This window comes from Anas platyrhynchos, chromosome 1 (genome assembly GCF_047663525.1).
Source record: "Anas platyrhynchos isolate ZD024472 breed Pekin duck chromosome 1, IASCAAS_PekinDuck_T2T, whole genome shotgun sequence".
NCBI classification, from domain to species: domain Eukaryota; kingdom Metazoa; phylum Chordata; class Aves; order Anseriformes; family Anatidae; genus Anas; species Anas platyrhynchos.
In genome coordinates this window covers 35,086,274-35,110,678 of record NC_092587.1, presented here as the reverse complement: position 1 = coordinate 35,110,678, position 24,405 = coordinate 35,086,274, and the positions used below count along the sequence as shown (strand labels likewise).

General features: G+C 41.4%; 1 long non-coding RNA gene across 1 annotated transcript; it reads right to left on the bottom strand.

The window, feature by feature from the left end:
• Positions 1-695: 695 nt before the first annotated feature.
• On the bottom strand, positions 696-15,266 carry LOC119715586 (uncharacterized). The gene is made up of 2 exons (XR_005262812.2): positions 5,436-15,266; positions 696-5,342 (listed from the first exon to the last, which is right to left on the bottom strand). It is a non-coding gene; the product is annotated as an uncharacterized lncRNA (long non-coding RNA).
• Positions 15,267-24,405: the final 9,139 nt, after the last annotated feature.

The window sequence follows — 24,405 nt, the reverse complement described above, 5'->3', positions numbered from 1 at the left end:
TAGGAAGGGGCTCTTTTATCCCTTGCTGTTCTTTTGCAACTGTCTTGAATAATCCTTCTCAGGAGTTTACAAAATGTTTTCTTATAACTAGTCTCTCACTTTTCCCCTGATCCCAGAAGTCTGTCTAGAATCACTGCTGCTCTAACATGCCTGTCTTTATGCCATATTCTCTGATGAACCTTCACAACCTATGTCTTCCCCTTTCTGTTTATATAGGCATGGATGATATGTAAATATAGCTCTATCTCAACTTAATTGTCTTCTTCATGGGCCTTACTTGAATCGCATAATATGTCTGAGCATATGCTTTGAGAAAGACACTCTCTCTGTAGTGTTCTCAGTGACCCATCAACATTTTTCTAAGCACCAACTCTTGAGTCATCTGTTGATCAACACAACTTTGCCCTTCCTTCTTCAGGCAACGGAGAATTTCCACCGAAGTTTCTAGGAAATCTGTATATTTCTGTTCACTGGAACATTATTGTTTTCAAATACAAATCTGTAATTTTTATCTTAGCTTCTGGACCTGTTCTCATTACAGCCTACCCATTTTTCTTTAGAAGGAAGTTCCAGTTACACATGTCCTCTTTCTAATACTAACTGCACCTTCCTTAGATTCCCCATCTTTTCTTTCTTCTGTCTTCAGACCATTCTATCATCTGTTGTCTTTCACTGTCCATTCATCATGTTCACTACTCATTGGGTGCCAGCTACTATCACAATTTCATCCTCTTCTGTGCTGAAGCTGCTTTCACTCCTCTTCTTGTCTATTACTCTATTTCATTTTTTTCTCTTTTTCTCATCCTTCACTAAGGCAAAGTGAAGTTGTTCCCCAACTTTATTTTTCCTTCACTCACCAGTCTCATCAATTTGAATTGTGCACCAGTGATTCAAAAGATCACTTCCACTAGCTGCTTGCCTTTTTGCAGTTGTTCTGTTTTGGTAAATACAAAAACATAATAACTTCAAAATATACAAAAATTCAGCCATCTAATAGTTTCCTCCTTCACTCCCATCTTGTTGTTGTCTTTGAGGATACATCAAAACTTACATCGTTGTCACAAGCTGTAGCTAGAGTTTCTCTTAGAGATGTGTGCTTGTAGGGAAGTGAAGGAAGTAGCAATATTTAACTGGAATCATCCACCATTCTTTCTACATAATCACAGTTAGGTGAAGTGAGGTGAAATCTGGGAAATGTCAAGTACATAAATTATTTTAAAACATAACAGCATGTGTGTATAAGGGCTTACAGTTCTGTATTTCTTATGAAACACTAAACTTACAGTGAGAATTTCAAGCACCGGTAAGATAATAATTAAGTAGTAGTCAACTTCATCATCAGAAATCAAGTGCAACTAACTAAACTTGCTTTGTCTGATAAGGAAACAAACTTTGTGGAAAGAAGAAATGCACTAGTGTTAGTATTAACTTAAAGGAGTTCTAGAAATGTATTCTACTAGAATCCATTCCTAAAACAGACTTCTCAATGTATTTATTAACTGTGAGGTGGCATAGAAAAAATAGATTCTTACTGAAATAGTTTGAAATGGAAAAGAGCAAAAGTCTAGTCACTATAAATACAGAATCATGCTGATAAATTAAGAAGTCACCTGAAATAAGCAGAAACATCACCAGAGATGCAATGTAGTCCTATTAGGAAGAAGTAACCAAATTCAGAAAAGGGAGAATGGGTTATGTTATAGGAACACTGACTCAGGAGATACATTTTACATCCATTACATAGTAAGGTAATACCGTTCCAACAAAAATAAAAAAACATGTATTTTATGCAAGAAAATGACCTCATTAGTTTATGTTTGAAACTACTCTGATTTCAGAACCTAGGATTCTCTCAAATACAGTATTTTTTTAAAAAAAAAAAAAAAAGACTAATGAAAATCATCTCATGGGAATGGTCAAAATCAATAAAAAAAGTAAAATAAGATCCATCAGCGATGCTGTGAAAAAGTGCTTGAATAGATGCATTCATTATAAGAAAAGTATTTTCCACATGTATGTACAGATCTGTTTTCCAAACTGCATAATCACGTGGAGAATGTAACTTACTTTGTAAATAAAAAGAATATTTGAATAAATTCTTTTTTTTTTTCCTCAAAAAAAAAGAAAAGTGGAATTATTGCTGAAAAATATTTTTTCTTCCTTCATTTGTGCTACTATTAAAGACTTGCTTATTTATATACTTCTTGATATGAATTAGCAGGTTCTTACATGGAGCAGCATTCATTTGCTGTCAAGTCAAACAGCATAAGAACTCACATTTCCTTCCATCATTTGCAAGTATCATCTTAAATGCAATGATTTGCAACTCATCCTGCAGCCTGCTAGATTTGGGTACAGATAAGAAAAGGGAGGTGAGACAGGCAAAAAATATAATTACATGTGTTGCTTTTCAATCAGTTCCTCCTTCTGTTTTTGTAGTTACTATCCACAGGCATCTCTAATAATCTCAGGTATGACAGTGAGACAGAGTTTCTTCATTCCTCTATATTTTTTTCTATAGATTTTAAGACATGTAGAGCTCTACAGGCACTTACTGCAGAAACAGAAACACAGCTGACTTGCATTACACAGCAATGCCCCTGAACTACAAACAGGAAACCATGTTCTTGATCAGATTCAATACGTTGTAACATACAGCCTAACAATACAGCCACTGCACCAATTTGCGGTTTAGGTGACAATGATGTGGCAGCTGGCTGCAGACTCCTCAGAAGAATACTTAGTTTCAATAGCAAAGGTTAGTCATTTTTGCTATAGCTTCAGGCTGCTTCTTCCAAACCACCAGACTCATCTGTGTACCACCTTGTTCAAGTACTTGTTCTCTTACTGATTCCCCAATTTCACTTGGGGCAGCTGAAAAATCTCAGTCCAGGCTCCCTGAACAATTCTGTGAATGGATCCTTTCAAGTGTTGAACAAAGCAGAGATTAAGTTTAGCTGGTTATGCTACAGTAGGTCACAGAGGAGCGTCCTTGGAGAGGAAGAGCAATTTCTCAGCACTTGCTTAAGAAAAAAAAAAATCTGTTGGCACAAACAGAGATACTTAAAAATAAATATATCACCTGGCAGAAAAGAATGAGGAATCTAGGGAAATAAGCCTTTATCACGTCCTTTTTCTGCTGTTTTTATTTTTTTTGTGAGCAGACCATAGTGTAGACTGATCTGATGGCCCACATTAAGCGATAGTTTCTTGCTGTAGCAGCAGCTCAGATGCTTCCGTAAATGGAGCATATGATCTGCATTCCTTCAAAGGGATACTGACCATACCCAGCAGTGGGTTCAGCAATTGCACAGTTGCCTTCTATAGCAGAAAAAGGCTTACACGGAATATACAGTGCTAAACAAAGAGTGATTCTAATGCTTTCAGTAATTTGGAAAACAAAACCTGCTAGAATTAAGAAGAGAACAAAACCAAGTGTTTGACAGGATGGACTCTCCTGATGCAGAGAACTTTTTTTTTTTTAAACCTAAGTTAAAAAGTTTAAAACAAAAACCTTTGCAGTAGCAGCGCTTGAATAAGCACCCAAACAGAAGCAATGCATTATCCACAACCCAAGCCAGCGATGATAGCAAAGGAAGCTGCCTTAGTGTTGTGCACAGCCATGCCATAACAAAAAAAAAGACCGTAATCTATTTGCCAAATCCGTCCTAGTGTGAGACTTTATTCCAACATTCAAACTCCCAATTTATGAGAAATAATTGTTTTTAAATTATAACACCAACAGGTATTTACACTAGCTATTTGCCACTGACTAAAAACAAGCAAAGAACACCGACATCCAAGTAGTGGTGCAAATACTGTGCCTTGCAGTGTTGTTCTGAGCAGTCATTTTCTTCTAAAAATCACAGCATACCTTCTCCAGAGCCTGTCCACAGTCCAAGATATGAAGGCAGAGGCACAAAAAAGAGATATACTGTCATTGGAATAAAAGTGCTCATGAGAGCTGCCTTTGAGAGCTGCCACTGCTCCACTGTCCTTCCCAGGCCACTACAGCAGTGGCTGTCCAAGTGTTTCAGTACGCTTACAGTGGGTAGCGGGCTGAGCGTGTTTCACTCACTACCACCCTCCTTGTGCAAAAACCGGCTTTTGGTTACAGGCAGAGGAAAATGAGTTCAGTAACCACTCAGGGAAGGAAGAGATTGTCCATCCCTGTGCAGGTTACAACAGGTGGACACTGTTATATCTAGAAGAGGAGACCAAAGGATCCTGTGCTCCTGCAGATGAAGCTATGCCTGGGTGCTGTTGCTGGTGGAGGGCAGAAGGCCACCCAGATGCAGGGAAGGAAGTCTCCAAAAGTGGGTTTGGAGGTTGGCCAGCTCAGAGCACGTTGGCCCTGTCAGATATGTTGAGGTGACCATCAGAAGAGCTACACAACCAGAAGAATGACACTGAAGAAGATTCATTAAAGTTCCAAAAAGAAGTAACTCATTCCAACAGGAAGAAAAAAGTGTCCCTATGCGAGAGGTGGACATGTGGGAACCAGAATCAGGAACATGAGCTTAGCATGGTTTCTAGGAACAATGATATCAATAGAATATGAAGCCAAGGAAACACTATTGAGAGGCATGCAGTAACTCTCTTTCACAGAGAAAACCGTGGCTTACAATACCACCGCAGTCTACTGTTAACTTTTTTTGATGACGGAAAGAAAGGAGTTAAAGGAAAATGCTGACTTCAAATTTTCAACTAATAGCCATAGGCATTCTGGAAATTTTTGCACTACGGAAAGAGAAAGACCATTATTACCATGGCCACTGACCTTTTGGACTCAACAGAGCTGAGGAACTGAAGTACAGTAAGGATGGCAGGACTACGAAGTCCTAAGAAAGAGATGTCCAGCCCCCACTGCATGAAGGAAGAAGCCACTGAGAAGGCTCAGAGCCCTATGCTGAAGACAGCTATTCCCTGGTACAGCCTACCAGTAGCCTGTCATTCCCTTTGGCCAACCAGTGCCTGTTATCACCTACTCTGTACAACAGACGTATCATTTTTTTCATATTCTGGATCATAGCATGTGGTTAGAAGAGATATGTAAGACCCATAGAATATTTCTACTCTACCACTTCCCCCAGTCAATTGTTCAAATATTTTATTACTCCTAACACTCAAACAACAGAAATTAATGGCAACTGGATCTTCATGCCTCCATGTATGATTAAAAGCCCCCCACGATCAGTTTGCTTTGCCATATTTAAGTGTAGTGCTACCTTCTGTCCTTTCCTTTGATCTGCTGAATGTGTGTATGGCTTGCATCTTGAGACACTCCCCTCCTCCTGAAACACTTCAGTCTTTGAATTCGCTCCAATAGCTCCATTTCCTTTCTGAATTAAGAAGATCAGTCCGTCAATATGCAATAATCAAATACTGTATGATGGGAAGATGCTATGCTGAACAAAAACAATCTTTCCACGTACTGAACCACAGTAGCAGAAGTTCACAGCGAGCGGACTACAATGACACCAGATTGTTGTTTTGTTGTTGTTGTTGTTGTTGTTGTGTTTTCTTTCTTTCTTTCTTTCTTTCTTTCTTTCTTTCTTTCTTTCTTTCTTTCTTTCTTTCTTTCTTTCTTTCTTTCTTTCTTTCTTTCTTTCTTTCTTTCTTTCTTTCTTTCTTTCTTTCTTTCTTTCTTTCTTTCTTTCTTTCTTTCAAGTCTTTGCTTTATGATACATAGCTCCTGCGTTGACTATCTTGGTCCATGCATCCTGCCAAAATGGGTACAAAGCAGTCAATATGATACCATCTTGAACAATATTAAATGTCAGCATTATGAGACCAACAGTCTTATACTCTCTTACTTTATCACAAACAACCATACTAGAGAAGTATGAGCCCTTTATGAAGACTGTGGAGGAGGCAGTAACAAATCCTACCCAGTTAAATCACTTGAAGGATAACCTAAAGCTTCATTTGTTTCCCTTTCCTGTTACTTTAGGTATACAGAACGCTGAATGGAAAAAACACTTCTGTTTTGACAGTCCTGACAAACCAAGACGCCGTTGACAGTGTCTCTAGAGATAGGAAAACAAATTGAAATAGCCTAGAGATATGTGCCATGAAGCTGAAAGCAAGGCACAAACAAAACATGAGAGAAAGGGAGAAAAAAAATAGATAAGTGTTAAACAAATAAGATAATGCCATTTGGTATTGCAAATTCTTCCAAACCAGCCACTACAGCCAAGTGTCATCTTTCAGTGATGTCAAGCTCTGGCCAAACTAGTATCACATCAGAGACATTTTCTACCTGGCCTCAAGGTTGTAGAAGACAAGCTTTTGACTAATTTAACAGGACTTCATTTGCATGAAAGCAAAAATCATGACTAGAAAAGAAAGATGAAGAAACTGAGGCACAAAGGGGCAATGAGAAGTAGCCAAGTACACGTATTTCAGGTGATGGTTGAGACTACATTTAATTGAGTAAAGGTGTAAGATACCTCAGTCCTTGCTGCCTTGACTTAATCTGAAGGCTTTGTGATTTCAGGGCATCATGAGTGAAGTCTGGTGACCACCTTGGTGCTGACTTGCAGGTAAAGCTGCACGTCACTTTACTCAAACAATGAATTCCAAAGGGGGTAAGAAGGGGAAGCCCCCCTGTTCCAGCATTTAGGCTTACCTTTCAAATACAAGCAGGTCCACTTCACTGTTTTCCTGTCACACACTCCTGTTATCCATCAGATATAATCTCAGTATGTTCTTTAAACCAGTAGGAATTTTTGACTGAATTAAATCTATTTTTATTGTTTTTTCCTGACGTTTACAAATAATTTTATATAACAGACTGAGAGTTGCCATCTGTTACCTCAAACTACTTTTAGGTCTTTATACAACACATCCTGTGGATGTAGCCTACTTTTTTGCTAGTAGATATAGTACTTCACATTGACAACACTGAATACGTTGGACTGTGACTAATAAAACATTTTGGATGGCTTTGTAACAGTAAATGCTCCACGTGTACTGTCCTATCAATCACCGTCTCACCTGCAGCTATCACCACAGGCTGCATTTTGCCTTGTAGACCACTGGTTATCAGGAGACATGACATCCTGAACACCACCGCACTGTTACAGCAGCGGGGCTGCTGGAAGCACTAGCCCGGGGAAGGGAGGGGAGAACATGTTGCAGAAACATTTAAGAGCCTTTGTTCCTTCTAGACCTTGCACTGATCATTGTGTTTGGGATTTGATTGTTAACACTATTTTTCTACTTTAACCTTTGCACTTTGCTTCCTTACTAAACTATTTTTATCTTTCAACTGTTAAAAAAACAAGAATGGTACAACTTAAGTACTTGCTTCCTCTGGCATCCTTCCCCATTTTCTATTCTTTTTTTCTACTCCAGCCTATAATCATGTACTAAAGTAGCAGGATAGCAGCTGGGTACAGGATGCACGACAGACCACACACAACATCAAGGACCATCACGACCACAAAGCAATCTTTTAGGTGGTAGAAAGCAGAAAGATGTTCAGGCGGCTGGGGAGTGGTGGGAAGGCTGGCTCACGAGAGGGAACAAATTTAGGGGACCTGGGAAATGAAAGCATTGTAGCTGGCAGGCTGATCAACCTGTAGAGTTTAACACAGTGCAGCAGTGCTAGCTCATACCATGCAAGCATACAGAATCATAGCATCATTTCGGTTGGAAAAGACCTCCAGGATCATCAAGTCCAACTGTACCATATGTACCTTTTCAGCCTTATCTTAGTTCTAGGCCTTCTGGTCAAACCTGAGCGAGGTTACAGAAAGGTAACCTACCGCATGCATTTCTGACAGAAGCATTTCTTGGCTCCGTGTTCAAGCTTTGCAGTATGAAAGGCCACACTGATACTGCTGGCACCAACAAGCCCAGCTCAAAAGATTACTGCTTCACTGCCAAAGCAGATCACCAGGCTGCAGAATCTCAGCATCTGAGAAAGCACTGCGTAGATCAGATAGCGTTACATGGCACAGAGCAGCGCAGGATAGATACGGACAGTGACAATGCACGTGTACATCCTGATAATACTTGTGATTACCACCTGGGGAAGACCTCGGGAAGCACAGATGTCACATATTCAGTACAGCCCCTTGTACGTGTCAGCAGCGTCCCTAACGAGGTAATGCAGGTAGGTAAGAACAGGTAAGGAAGTGATTTATTTTCTGCCTAGCCTGAGGTCTTTAGAGAAGACAACATATAGAAAAATAGATGCAGTTTGTAGTTCCCTACTGGCTTCTGCACCACCATGCTACAAGCCACCCAGCGATACAGATGTGAACATGGATGTATTCTGAAGTAGCTGTCCATGCGGTCAGAACTAAAGGAAGCAAGGCTCTCTCCTTTCGATAAAGCACACGTTGTAGCACGGCACAGACCTGTAAGGAGGTGCACGCAGCTTTGCAGACATTAGCGTTTGAAAGCTAAGATGACAGCACACCTCTGATCCCAACCCCAACTACATCACTGTAGATGACCTCGTGCCATCCCACATGACGCAGACGGCCTTGAAGCTGTCACTGCTAGACACAAGCAGCAAGAGCTAATGCCGTACAGCAGTGAATCAACTCTGCAGGGCTTACTGAAGGGCTGCGGTGTATACAAGACCCTTACATAAGTTGTGCATGCTGGTGTAGTCTGTAGGCACGCAATAGCAAGTCCCCTCATGGTAACAGCCTGCACTGGCAAGAACTTTGGGATCAGCTTTCTCCCTGTAAAGCACAGCTGCTGATGTGGTACAGAGGTGACCCGTCCATCTGGAAGAAGCCCAGGGCCTCAGCTCCATGAACAGGAGTCAGGTCACTAAGCCCATGCATCTACCATGTGGGTGCAGCATTTCAGAGAGGGCTGTACTTCGGCCCCACATCCCCCTTCCTTCTAAAAGGTGTGTTCAATTTAGGGAGAGAGAACAAAAAGAGAGCACATGGTTCACCATCTACCTCCTCAGCCTCATCTTTCTTCAGGCAAACCTCACAGTTCAGCTACAACGCATTTAAACATCACTCGAGGAAACATGTAACAGCGGGATTTATCTAGTCAATAGAGGGAATAGAAAAGATGGAGCCAGATGATGGCTTTTTTCTTTTTTTTTAAACATGAATTCATACCTATAATGACCCATAGGTCATTCACTTAGCAATAAAGTTTTCAGATGGTTCTGTAAGTCCCACACATCCATACCAGTTCAGGAAACAACACAGAGGCTCTCAAAAAAGACACATCGGCTTTTCAGTTCATGTTTGGCCCCTTGGTGTTCCTTGTTAGGCATACGGCCACACTTCACCACTGCATGAGAGACGAACGTTTGCCTGGCTGCAATAGCTGCACGCATCAGTGACTGGTGAATCCCATTGTCCTCTACAGAAACACAATTCACCTACAATATCATTTTATTGGACAAAAGCAATACAGCTTACACTTAAACCTACCTGCGGGCACCACTTCTTACTTCAACTACCAAAAAGCATTTAGCTATCTTAATCAAAGCTTTTTACAACTAAAATGTACTATTAATAGTAGATTTATCTTAGTTTTCAAGAAAATTCCTTCTTCAACTGCACACTTACACACATTGCAATACACAGAAGCACAGACACAAGATGAACAAAATATATTTTATATCAAGTCATGATCTCAGTGCTCAAAGTTGCCAACTCCAGTTTTTGGACAAGCCTCCCCTTTCAGAGCACAGTCTAGAAACTTTGGGAATGAACAAAGTCTCTTTTAGACTGAAAACTAAGCTTCAGACTTAAACACAAGGCATCGGTGGCTGCTTTAAACAAAACAGAATCTAAACAAAAACCCCACAGCACACTGATTTTTACCAGATAAAAAAATTTTTTTTTTGCCTGTCAGGTTGGGAGTCTTCGCATCACGCATCCTTCCAGGGACACGTGCCACAGGTAACGCCAGGTCACTTGGTCACTTCACAGTTCCTCCTGAGGTGGTATTTCAAAAGGGAACCAAAAGCAAAACCACCCCCTCCCCCTGCAACACAAACCCTCACACAAGAGGCAGAGCAAGCGTTACCTTGGATCATTCAGTGCTGGCATTTTCTTACTAATTCATTCGTGGGAAAAGGTTTAAGACACGTGCAAGGCAAAATCCACACTCCTTGCAAAGGATAAAGCAAAGCGCAGGGAAAGCAACCCTCCAGACGGGATGAGGCGCACTGAGTGGTCTTCAGGTGCAAGGGGAAATACCACACCGCTTTAGTGCTGAGATGCTAAAATGGTTTCATGGAAGTGTAAAGAAAATGATCATTTAAAAATATATATGAAATCAACTTTTTTTTTTTTTTTTTTTTTTTTTTTTTTTTTAAGTGAAAAAGGACAGTTCTTGGCCACAGAAGTTACTGTGGAGATGGTGGAAAGACAGAATAAGGTGATGAAGGACCAGGAAGGGATGTGATAACCAGTCATTAAATATGCCATTTCCAATGTAAATGAAAGTAAATTGCATTCTTTGTATTTATAATCACTAGTGCAAGCATTTCCTTATGCTAATTTGGTACTCACTCTGACAGAGAAGTGAAAGCATCCAGGGACAAGTAGGACCTCTAACTTACACTATAAGTGCTCGTGTGCCCATAGAGGCAACTCTCCCGAAACTTGCGTTTCCTCTTGCTGCCTTAAGCAGCTCCCCAGGCGAGGGGAGGTCTCGCCCATTGTGCCCAGGGTCTGTAAAGCAGAAGGACTGCAGCAGCCCCCGCTGAAGGCAAGTTCTCAAATCCCAGTTTTGCTAGCATGGGAACACAGCACTCTCCTTGGTGACAGAGAGGGCAACCGCACCCTGCAGGGAAGCGACTATCTGGAATCTAAGATTTTAGGTTGATGTGTGCCAGTATCTTTAGAAGCAGCATTGACAGACAGTAGCTAGAGGGGCGAGCAGCTGGTGACTGTTCTTCACAAAATAGGTAAGACAATAGTGCAAAAAGACATCAAACCGGGGAATAAGAGCATCTAAAGCTTAATCGACTATGCTGTGAATCTCAATGCATTTTTATTATTCCATGAGTCAAAAGAAGTGCTCAGAAAAGCTACAGAGGAACATTTCTTGCAGTACTTTCTCATCCAGCACAGCAAACAATACACAATAGGGATACTATAAACTAAATAACTTTGCACAGAAATTCCATCGACTCAGCCATGTGCTTATTTTAATGTTTCTATAACAAATTCACACAAGAAGTTTGACTGAGTGAAACCTCTGAAGAATAAAAGGGGGAGAAAAAAAAATCAGCAAGAGACAATGCCATAGACAATAATGTGCCAGCAGTACAGCTTTTTAATTGGCATGATGCAATTTTTCTTTCCAAACTAATTCATCAAGTCACAATAAAGGATCACTGAATTTGCGAGACATGAGCTACTCTTTCCATTTTAGGTTTTTCACAGCATTTTCAGAACAGCTTCGATTTTGCAACATCACTGAGATGAGGCCGTTCCACTGAAGAATTAATCTTTTTTGCCTTGAAGCATCATGTCGCAGCATTATTCATATAAATAAGCTGTGTAAGTTGGACAGTTAAGCAATAAATACTGAGACTGTGACAAAGCTAAGAATGGACTTGCCTGGACTCTCATTTCTGTACTTTGAATGCACGACTGAGAAGCCTTCTGAATTAAGAGATGTAAGGGTATCCCTAAAGCAAAGCTAAACCTCTCGAATGCAGCTCCCTGAGGAAGTTGTTGTATGTAGCTAAAGCCCACCAAGCCATACCTAACCAAGACCTATATGGCCGTAAGGACAAACCGCCGCACACATTACACAACACCCCAGCAGCAGTCCCTGCAACCCGCATTATTTTAGTAGTTCTACCCTATTTTAGTATAGGCTCTTGACATTCTCCTGAACTTTCAAGTTACCATCCAGAGCATGAAGAATTGATTGCTCAGGCAGCAAAGTTTAAGGGAAATACTCTACACAGGAGGTGAAAAAGTCTTTAATGGTAGTATATGGAACACCTCCCATTGATTCTCTCTACCCTCCTAGAAAAAAGAAAAAAAAAAAGTGACAAAGGAAGCCAAGTCCTAGTTTTATCCAAGTTCCCTGAGCATAGGAAGGGAAAGCAAGATAGAGGACAATTTCACACCACCCACCTACAGGCACTTTGCTTAGCTGAAAAGCTCCTTCACCTCCCTTGCAATCAACCTTCAGAGACAAGCTCCTTTGAAAGGACAATTCAGATAAAATTATGTTAGGGCACTTGAAAGCATCATTTGCATCAAGGATCTAGCTCTGCCTCCTCCACTGAGGAGAGAGGGACCGGTGGATTAGCCAGTTAAAAGAGATGCCTAAAGGTAGAGGGTGAAAATACCACCGTAACTTCCAGAGCAAACCTCAAGGGGCTCTGTTTGGGAAATGTTTCTTTGGGTAGGAAAAGCAGGCATCTATTGTATCCTAATGCCCTTTTCAGTTACGGTGGGAAAAAAGCCAGGGTATGTTTAAGTCTGTGGATGGTCAACAACTATGATATTCCCCCTCCCCCCCCCCACAAAGAGAATCTACAAGCAAGAACACTCAACATGTTATTAGTGAGCATGAGGACATGCAGCTTTTCAAAAGTTTAAGTTATAGCAGAGCTTGAATTACCAGATAACACATTGCACAGCACACAAATAAAGTATTATCAAATAAAATTTGTCAGCAAGAACAACGTTCCCTACATTCTGCAGGGCCCTTCACATTCAGCAGAGGAGAAAGAGCAACCTTTACATATGGTCTAAACCCATAGAGTTTGAACACTTCAAAAATGAGGCAAGGAAACTGAAATATCTGTAAGTTCACCCAACTCTTCCCAGTATTATAAATACATTAGATCTGTGAATTAGATCCCAGTACTATGGCACCAACTTATCTTGAAGCATTTAGCTATAGCTTTAACTTTCACCATGCACTCAACGGATTAACCATCACCTAATTGCACTCAGATCTTTTAATTACTGGAATGTTAACTCTCATTTTTAAAAACATAAGAGACAGTCATGCACATTTATTGTAAATGTTTTAATGCATTTCAAGTTTAAGCCATTGTAATAGGTGGTCAACACACTAAAGTTCAATCAAAACGATACCCTTAGCCATCACTATAAACATACCAGCAATTTTAATCAATTCACAGTAGCAGATTCATGGGTTTGCTTTTCACAATAAGTAAATCAAAATACATGAAAAAACATCTCAAAAGTTCACCTGTAAAAATTGTTAGCTCCAAGCTGTACAATTAGTCAACTATACTGTAAAACAACTATCTTTTCAATGTAAAGAGAGCAATAATTTACATATTTTCACTTTTGCTAGACACTCAGAATTTTAGTGTTCAAATACGAGCATTTAGGATCACACATACAAGTTTTGCACATTCAGGACACAGAAAAATACAAGTCAGTCATTGATCTCTTGTCTTCACAAAACACAAAATCCACCTTTCAGCCGTGCCATGTGAATAATAAGGTCTAAGCATCAGAAAAGAAAAAACCACGCAGACACCCGCTCTTCAGCTCAAATTCGAGTGCCCTCCGAGCAGTGTGAAACTAATGGTTTTCCATCCAGCCTGCGAAGGAAACAGCATCCTCCTGACAGGGTCAAACCCCACGCGTCTCACGGCCAAGGCTAGGCTCCTGCAGGAGGAGGAGGAGGAGGAGGAATTGCTGCCACCTCAGCAGCATGCAACCCCGGGAAAACAAAGGGGATTCCCATTGTCATTGTCTTCATCTGCAGCTGATCATCACCAGCACTAGCAAGGCAGTAGCTTGCGCAGTTATCTCCACAGCGGGCAATGTCACAACCCGACCAACAGCACAAACTACTACCTCAGCCAGGGCCCTGGTGCGCCCGGCCCCGCCGCGGAGGGGGGCACGGAGCAGGCAGACGGCGTTAGCGGCAGGCAGCGGCGGCGAGATAAAAGGGCTCTGGGGTCTTTTGATGATCCTCTCGTCTCCTTTATCTGCCGCAGACATCAGCCAGACTCCTCTCGCCCGGCGGTGGAAAGCGAAGGGAAACCCCGCCCAGCCCAGCTCCCTCCCCAGCGCTGCCCTTTCCCTGGCGTGACCCGCAGCCCGGCTCCGGGACAGAGCCGAGCCCGGCAGGCTGCAAACAGCCGCGGCTCCGCCAGCCCGGAACAGATGGGGCGGGAGGGGAGGGAGGGAGGGAAGGGCAGAGACAGAAACGGGGAAGGGGGCGAGGAGGCACACGGCGGGCGGGCAGGCACCACCCCAGCCCCCTCAGCCCCCCTCAGCCCCCTCGCCCCGCACCGAGGCGCCCCCGGCAGCCCCCCCCCCGCCCTGCCCTTCCCGCTGCCCCGAGCCCCCCGCCCGCTCCCCCCTCGCCGTGGAGGAGGGCGCCGAGCCGCAGCCCGCGGCCGGGGGGGAGCCGCTCGCCTTGCCGAGGCCGCAGACGAAGCGGGGGGGAGCCGAGGGGGCCCCGCTGCCGGCCGCGGCTCCGTCCCCGTCCCCCGCCGCCGCCGCCGCCTGTGTCCGGCCGAGCCATGGAGATGGCTCGGGGCGGGGGGAGCGGGGCTCGGCCGCCCCCACGTGACTGGACGTGTCACTCACCCGGCCGGCGCCATCTTGAAGAGGGAGGGGAGGCGGGGGGGGGGGGGGGGAAGGGGGGGACGCGCTGCCCCCGGCGGGCAGTCAAGATGGCGCGGGCCGGCTTAGCGGGGGAGGGGGGTAGGGCTATTCACAGAAGGGCGCTGCGCCGCGCCGCCGCAGCTCTGCCCCTCGCTTCCCGCCGCGCTGCGCACGAGGGCGTTACGCTGGCGGGAGGGCGGGGGGAGAGGGAGAGGCTCCCGCTCTCGATCCGGGGCTCCCCGCGAGAGGCGGGAAAAGCCGCGGGCGGGGCGGGAGGCGGCTCCCGGCACCCCCCTCCCGGGGACGTCCGTGAGGGGAAGCGGCGAGCCCCGGGCCCTGTGCCGGCCCCCAGGCGGGCAGCAGAATAAATACAGATACACGAGAGGAAGGAGGCTGACGGAGTCAAAAACCACACGCACGGGTCGGTTTGGGAAGATGGTGCCAGCACCAGGGATGCACAATGTGGAAATAACCCAGCCGGCAGCCACACCGAGCGAAACACAATAGCCTCCGAGTCCCCACCGCAAAACTACCTACAAATGGGTCCCAGAATAAAATCCGTGCCTGCACCGACAACTCACAGCAAAGCTGTAGCTGAGAAAGTCAGACCAGAAAGCAGCCAGAACGCTGCCCCCTCAAAGAAAGCGGAGAGCCGAAGATTGAAATACTTCATTATGATCCCGTAGTTGGCCGTTTTAAAGTTGCTACTTTTCTTAGGCAACAGGGTTTGTTACATCGATTGCTTGTTTAAAAGTCATTTAAACCAGTCACATTCCCTTGGGGACAGCAAGACTCAGTGATCCTGCCCTTTGGGGTCGGCTCAGGAGCAGCAAAGTACCACAAAGAAATGGCTGCACCGAGCAAACGCAGGCTCTAGTCCTACTCGGTTAAGTTTGTGTACAGATGAAAAAACGATTCTGGAAAAGAATCTAAGATTGGCAAAATATGTTTATTTTTTAAAAAATGGAGAAAAGCAAAAGTTCACTAGTTCCACAGCTTTTTTTTTTTCCCTATCCAAAAATTCAGATAGATTTGTTTATACCAAGATTGTATTTCAAAAGCTATTAATAGTGGAAAAAAACTATACACATACTAACAATATTTAGTTTTTAGTTAAGACCAGGTTATTTTTTGGCCTTAAAAAACAAACAAACAAACAAACAAAACAAAACAAAAACACAACAAACAACAACAACAAAACCCACAACTTTCCTCTCCTTGCTGTTATATTTCAACTATATAATGTTAAGTGACTTTTCTAGAAGTATTTCATGTCTTGGTGACTCCTTTTCCTGAATTAAGGTACCTTTTACATTCATTAACTAAACAAACTGAAATGAATTAAAATGAAACTAAAAGCTAATGGCAGATACTCGGCATGATTCACAAATTTAGAATACATCAAATCAGAACAACTACACTGATATTTTCTTTGGGGATTTACATTTATCTGAAAACTAGAAGTTATTAAAGTGGATGCTGCAGAGGAATGGGAAAGCAACTAAAAGGCCGGAACACACGCAAAGCTGCAGATGGATGCGGGCACCAAGCAGCAAGCTGCCAGTCCCCGGCATTTGTGGGAGCCACGCGCCTCTGTGCTACCCTCACACTGTCCCACACCCTGTAATGCACAGCTCTGAAAGATTTTGAGGGTCGATGCCCTCGGTTACTTTTAGTAAGCCAAGTCTTCTTTACTGAGATTGTGAATGTGTAAAGACTTTCAAAGAAGTCATGCTTAGTAGCAAATATTTTCTCATCTCCCTTAGAGGTGAGAAATTCAGATGCCAAAAATAAGCATTCAGGCACCAAGTTATATGTATCAGAAGTAACTGTAACCTTGTTGACCTGAAACTGGGTTGAAAGCAGCAGTTAAATGTATTAAAAAATAAAATCTCTGGTAAGGAGTGTGCAAAAATGTAGCAGGACTTGAAATGTTTAGTTCAGTTAACTGAGCTCCTGACAACTTGATACTGTCATTTACTCATCCAAATTGTGGAATTTATGGAAAACCACAGCAGATCAGTAGCAAGGAGAGTTTAAAGTTCAGAAAGGGCCACATTTTCTACGCTAATAGTAAAATTCTTATCTGAGTATTTAGACTAATGCCATGACTACAGAGAATCCTACTCTGGCACACATACAGGTTACAACAAAGATGAGGGGGGGGAAAAAAAACAGCGAAACCTCAGAATAGACTCTTGCAAAGGATGTGTTAAAACAAACAAACAAAGTGCTCTTAGGGTAGATCAAAAAAAAACCACACTTTAGCACCATCAACATGTTGCAGTAGGGAGATCAGCTGCGTTTACTTTGGCTACTATTTTTTTAGTGAGATTCATCTTCCCTCTTTTGAGCTGCCTAAAGTAAACTGAAACAAAACAAAACAAAAAAAACAACCAACACACAACCATAAAACAGCAGATGTCTAAAGTAGTTGTCCTATATGCTCATAGCATGTACTGGTACTTCTACATAATAACTTCTCTGGCCTCTTTTAGGAGCCAAGGGGCCCATTATGGATGTCCTGGTAGGACTGGCTATTTGTCTTCCCTGGTTGTAAATGAAAGCTAGGCTAGTTAATTTTGGGGTGGACCTCAGACTTTTAGTTACCTGTTTCTCAGAAGATTAATCCAATTTGTATTTCTCAAAGCAAATACTCTAGATTGCCTCTCTGCTAAGAGCGTCTCCTGAGTGTGGATCTTTTCCATAAACAGTGAATTACCTGTTTTTAATAATGATAAATAAGCAGGGAACTACGTTTTTTTACCTTATTTTGCATCTGTATTTATCCGTCCTAAAAGTTTACTACTTCATTAGCAATTATTTAGATGTTGTTTTGCAATTAAATACAGTATTTGCACTGAGATTGGCAATCTTTTTCTAATTAGGAAATGCATTTACACATTTCACAATTGAATAGCTTATTTATTAGATTCTAACTGGTTACATTTTATTTTATCAGAAAATGGTTCTGAATACATCTTTCCTGATTATTTAACATTTCATTAGTTTGCATTGAGCTCTATCTGGATGCAAAGTAGAATTATATGGAGAATAGCATTCAAAATAATTATTTCCTAGAGTGGTCTATTTTGAATGTTTTGGATACATTCAGGACACACATTGTTACAAAGAAGACAGAACTAATTGTTTCTAGCTAGCACTGCATCCAGCTTTTAGACACAGTACATTTTACCCTCACAAATCTATCCTATGCATGGAAGAGGAAAAAGTAAGCTTTCTACTTTTTTTTTTAACTCCTAATCTGTCTCCAAACTGGTTGTTTGAATTGAGCTGGATAAAGTGAAATTGAACTGAAAGAAGCAGCTACTGCAAACAGACCATGGTTTAGCTGTCCAAAAACTTGCTTCTTATTCTCTGAAGAGGAAAGGCTGTACACTAGGTTCATCAGTTCACTGCGTTCTCTTTAAGGCTTTGGCAACATGTAACTGCTTAAAATTTTAAGAGATTATAGTGCACACAGCTTTAACACGGGATGTCATATATTAAGGGAAAATATTTAATTTAAATCAGTCTTTTCTAAAATAAACATTTATCTTTCCTCATTTGTTCTAGGGAAGTACTGTCTACAGACTCTAGGGCTCATTTTAGTGGTAAGGCAGTGCCATCTTATGCTACAATGCCAAGCCCAGAGGCATGAACAGATATTCAGTAAGTATAATGCTAAGTAATAGTTCTGATGTACTCCAGAAACCAGTTCTTTGTACATGCACATGTGAGTAGTACTACATACATAATACTCCTAGTCCCCTTCCATGCTTCCTTATGAAAGACATTGATCAAAACCAGACTCCTCTCTGTGCTTTTTAAAGACCCTTTGTTGGTAGCAATCCAGTTTTGGCTGCCATTTTTTTTGGTGGGGCCTCTGAGTCCCTTCCCTGATATGACCAGGCATCAGTCTGTGATGTGATGGGGAAAGAAGTGGGAGTCCTCTGGCAAGAAAGCCAGAAAAATAAGCAATTTTCAGACAACTTTAACAGTTCCAAGTAAGAAATAGTTAACATTAAAAACAGCAGACAAGGCAATGTCAAGTTTTCAACTTCCCAACAGCCTGTCATCCTTGCCAGCCTCTGCAGTCTTGAAGCTGTCAGCTTTGGAAATATGGAAATATTTGGTCATGGCCAAGTCGCTTGGCTCATGGCGAGTCTAGAGCAGACATTCTGTACACAGAGAGCAGTAGTTATCACTCCACCTTGAATACCAGGGTGTGTGAAAGCAAAACAGTGAAAATGTCAAACAGGCATCTGACTTACAAGTGATTTCCTTTCTTACTTACCTATGGGCAATCCCTCATGAAAAACTAAGGGGGAAAAACAAACAAACAAACAATAAGCCACACAATGCCCCTCCTCAACTACCTTAAACTTCCAGGAACAGGCTGAGGCTTTTGAGTATGTTTCAACTCTGCAGTATTTTTGATCAAAGAGTAAGATGGTAGCCGTGCTTAGTGCATCCTTTCTGTTGGGAACATGCTGCAGGTGAAAAGAGGATTACAGTGTTGACAAACGAGAAGTTCATAAGGTGGGCAGCTGGACCACTGGTGGGAATAAACGTGTTAATATGAAAAGCCTATGATACTGAGTTTAAAAATGAGTTAATCTGAGAATTTCTGTAACTGTAGATAATAAAGGAAATTTGAGCAATGGTCACTCATTTCTTGGCTTCAGAAAGCATAGCAAATATACTCAGATAAGGCCAAAACATGCAGGTATTGTACTTTTTTTTTTTTTTTTTTTAATCAAATCTGTTTCATAATCAACACACACACACACAAAATAATGTGAATGGTAACTAATGCATTGTAGTTCTTTTATATGATGCACTCTACTATGCAACAAAGTAAAACCCTGTTGGTAGTAGCACTCACTGCTATTTTTATTTCAATAATTCTTTCCTGTCTTTGATACATCGTAATTCTTTGAGACTTAACATACACCATTAAGTTGAAATAGTTTAAAACAGTGAGTAGAAGGTAAGTAGTATTTATTTGACAGAAAATAGAAAACTGCACATTTTTCTAAATGAAGTTTTGACTAGATAGTTTAAATACAATTACACCATAATCGTGTAGATTAAAAATTATAATATTAAATTATGGATTATGCAGAGAAATTTATCAGCCGAGAAAGCCTATATAAAATGTTAACTTTAATTGTTTAAAAAGATGTTTAGACTTGACTTATGCTTCTATTAACAGACATTGCTGCAAAACATGTTTTCAGAGCTAGTTTTGATAGTGTTAATGACAGCTGTATGCACAGATAAGCATTTTTATACTGGAGCAATTTCCTAAGGAAAACCATCAAAACTATTTTGAAATTCAGCCTCCTATTCAATAAAGGTGGCAAAATTAAATGGAAAAAACTCACTGCTACTTGAGTGCAGCATCTTACAGTCATCTGGATGAACTGCATCCTGTTTGGGTGACAATTTTCCCAGTTGAGATATAATCCTGTTTTCTAGCCTACTTATAATACTACTTTTCATGCAATTTTACCTTTTTTTGGTGAAAGACTTCTGTGTAATTCAAAATCTAGAGAGCGTTTTTTTTGCACATCCTGCCTACATAATTTTCTCTGTATTTTCAATTGAATAAAACCTAAAGGGTGTAAGAAACAAATAAATGCTGAGTTCTAATGTATTTCATCACAAGAAGTGAGTAGCCTTGTCTGATACATATTCCAGCATTCAAGAAGGCAACACCACACCTCTAATATACTTGCATTATTACGGCAAAACACACTAAACTGTGTTTATAACTGAAACATACTTGTGAAACCTGGAGTATTTACTTCCTAAATGAAACCTATATTTTACATGAACATTTACAGTCATTTTTACTGCATGTGCCCTGATATGCAAAATACTGTGTAGACAAAGAGGTGTCCCTGCTTCCAGAACTTACAACTGAAGAAAAGTGCACACCAGAAAAGTATTGTCAGAAAAATAAGGGCAGAAAACCCAGGGGTAAGGAAAGAATACTGGTATACCTGATTGTTCTTCAATAAATGGGGTCTTAAAGTAACCGATCAGATCGCAGAATAGTAAGCGATAATGCAGCAAAAGTTATCAACTTACTGGTAAGTCATTTCAAGAGATTAAACAAATGTCCGTGAACAGATCCCATTCTTAAGCCAGTTGGTAACTAGTTTGGGAAGACAGGAAATAAAATGTCTACCCGAATACTTCCTAGTGGTAAAAACTTGCAATAGCTTGCATTCATGATCCAGCAGGAATTGGCTACTTTTTCTCCAAACGGAAAAAAAAAAAATAATGCAATGTGTAGCTCTAAGTCTAGCTCTAAAAAACTTAGGGAGAAAAGGGCAACTATTTGGCTGGAATGAATTCCTGCTTATATGCACAGCTCATGCAGTCCTTCTGGCCTGAACAGTAAAATGAACAAACCTGAAAGAAACAAACTTTTATACCGCCAGATTTGGAACAATTGAAAGTAGTATCAAAATCCAGTGGAATAATACATATCCTTTTCAACACATACAAACAGGTGAAATTCATACTTCAGTGTTTGTTTTTTTTAATTATTATTTTTTCTGCATTTCTGACAAACGTGTCAAGCAATGCAAAGTAACAAATCACTCTGCTTCCCCAATACATATTTTGTCTTCCGCTAGATATCCAGTCACATAGGCTAAATAACTGCTACAAGAGCCTTAGCTGCTTTGTGAACCTCATCACTTCTGTGACCCAAATCCTAAATGAAATAGGAATTACAAAGCATTTACTTTTTATTCCACATGTCTGTAAAGATTACTTCAAAAACGTTAAACATTGTTAATATGTTTACTTCATTTACTCCTATATAGTGCAATAATCACAGACAGTACAATTGCAAAGTACTATTTGCAAGAAAAACAAATCAGAATTAGAATTTCTGTAATCTTCCCTTACAGCTATGTTAAAAATAAGGCTAAACACTACTCTACAGTGCCTGTTACAATTGCTTTAGGTTGAAGAAAAGAACAGATAGATGAACCCTGAGTAGAGTTGCTAGTTCACACTTTGTTACATCAAGCAAGGTCTCCATTCAATTTACCTGAATACTGGGGCATACATAGCTAACTATAAACACAGTTCTACTTTCCTTTGTCAGAACAAGCGGAGAGAACGTCAAAAACACGGAGAGAAAAAAATTATGAGTAGAGTTACATGTAAAGGTACAACAGAAGGATGCTTTTATCTCAACTCCAATTATAAATGATTCCAATTTTTTTTTCTCGCATTATCGTGAAGTAAAAAAAAAAAAAAAAAGAAACAAAACCACATCCAAACAGGAAAATAAAAGAGAATGGCAGCAAAACGCACTGCTATATGTAAGGACACTGCCAGAGTGTCCTGGTGTTGTCATCATGTAATCTGAAATCAATTTCCAATAATTATGGATATACTCCAAGTTACTGGAGTCTGAGGCCACACAATTGAGGACATTCCAAAGAATTAGATGTGGCAGACTATGATCTTTTGACACAGTCAGTGCTGATCATCTTTCTTCCCCTTGTGAAGTAGAATCTCCACTGAATACAAGGAAACATGAATTAAACCAACTTACTGGTTCTGAAGACACCATAAAATACCTTCATTTATCTCATTTTTAAAGCACAAAATATTACTGGAAGTTATCACCAACCTATGTTTTAAGAGGAAAATTTTTAACCAGTGCAGAAATTCAACTAATTACTTTCTATCATTTTGCTTGTCTCAGGGAATACAAATACTCTGTCAATTAACAGTTTGCTGATGGAACTGTATTTGTATTGATGTAACCTGTGTCTGCCACTAGTTTGGATACCAATTTGGATCCACAAAACCCACACCATAGCTGCCTCATTTGGAACTTTCTGACACTTTGGAAACTGAAATACTCCCATCTAAACATCCTTATAGGCACCATAGCACTATCTAGGGTCATAATGTGCACCCCTCACAGTGCAACTGTGTGCAGCACTTCCTTCTTTCACTTGGAGAGCCTCATCTTATGAGGATTCAAACTGAAGGTTGCAGAAGATGACTGCCCACAACAGGAAACAAATAGCAAGCTGCAAATTCGATGTGAACAAACAGTGAAAGACACAGAAATGAGCTGTACAGAAACAGATAAGGAGAAAACGTGCTTTTTTTTTTTGTTCTTGTTGTTTTGCTTTGTTTTTTGTTTTTTTTTTGTTTGTTTGTTTTTTCCTTTCCAACAACAGCAGTATCCTGAACATCTAAACAATTTTCCATAAAATATGTTGCTGACTAGGACTTGTGTTTGCCATGTGTAGAGATATACCAAGGGGGAAAAAAATGCATTGATCTCACTAAAAGTACCTTGCCTGAAAAATTCAAGGCCAGCTACGTGAAGGTTTGCCATTTGGCAAGAAGAAACAACCTAGGTGTTGGTGGAGAAAAAAAAAAAAAAGAATATAATGATAAACTGTTGAAGTATCTCAATCACACCGACTTGCAGGTGTAATTAATAGTGACCATGTATTTCACGTGGCTTAATGTCTTGTAACATACCAGGAACAGCAGCAGATACACCGGAGGGCTGTGCTGCCATTCAGAGGGACCTGGCCAGGCTGGAGAAATAGGCTGATAGGAACCTCAACAAGGAGAAGTGCAGAGTCCTGCACCTGGGGAGGAACAACTCCAGGCACTAGTACGCGCTGTGGGCCACTCGGCTGGACAGCAGCTCTGTAGAAAAGGACCTGGGAGTCCTGGTGGACACCAAGTTGAACATGTGCCAGCAATGTGTCCTTGCAGCTAAGGTTAATGGTGTCCTGGGCTGCAACAGGCATTGCATTGCCAGCAGGTTGAGAGAGGCGATCCTTCTCCTATATTCGTCACTAGTGAGGCCACACCTGGAGTTATGCGTCCAGGTCTAGACTCCCCAGAATGAGACCAAGGGCCACCAAGATGATCAAAGGCCTGGAGCACCTCTCCTATGAGGAAGGGCTGAGAGAGCTGGGGCTGCTCAGCCTGGAGAAGAGAAAACTCAAGGGACTTTTATCAATGTACAATAATACCTGAAGGGAGGGTGCAAAGACAGAGCTAGGCTCTTTTCAGTGGTGCCCAGTGCTAGGACAAGAGGCAGTGGGCACAAACTGAAACAGAGGAGGTTCCATCTAAACATCAGGAAGTGCTTATTTACTGTGCAAGTAACTGAGCACTGGCACAGGCTGTCCAGAGATGTGGAATCTTCCTTCTTGGAGCAGTCTGGACATGGTCCTGGGCAACCTGCTCGAGGTGTCCCTGCTTGAGCAGGTGGCTTGGACCAGGTGGCCTCCAGAGGTCCCTTCCCACCTCATCCACTCTGTGATGCTGTGAACCTTCCACAAGACATTGATAAGAGCAAGTAGGGAAGCAAGCAGATGTACAAGGGAACAAAATGGATGCCCTGGTAGATAAGCATGTCTGATGATAAGCAAATTAACTACTGTACGTCACTACTACAACTTTTTTTTTCATTAAAAATTCCCAGCTTGAGCCATCTATTCCTTTTTCTTAGAGCTATTTACATCATCTTAAATCCCTGTGTACACTGAGGCATCCCCTCGAATCCCTTGGCACGGAGATATACAAGTTTTCCCAAATAATCCAAAATTTTGATATGGACCTTGTAATAATGCAGAAGACCCTCACATTTTTTCTTTTGATTCCCAATATGAATCTTTAAGACTGGGAAGGAGAAGAAGAAAAAAGCTGAAGAATGCCATTACATTCAGCAATTAACGTGTATCCCCTAACTTCCAGCTGACATATTTCTGTACAATCAGCTGAGCCCCCTTTCTAGATGATCTCAGCAACACAATGCAGACCCCAA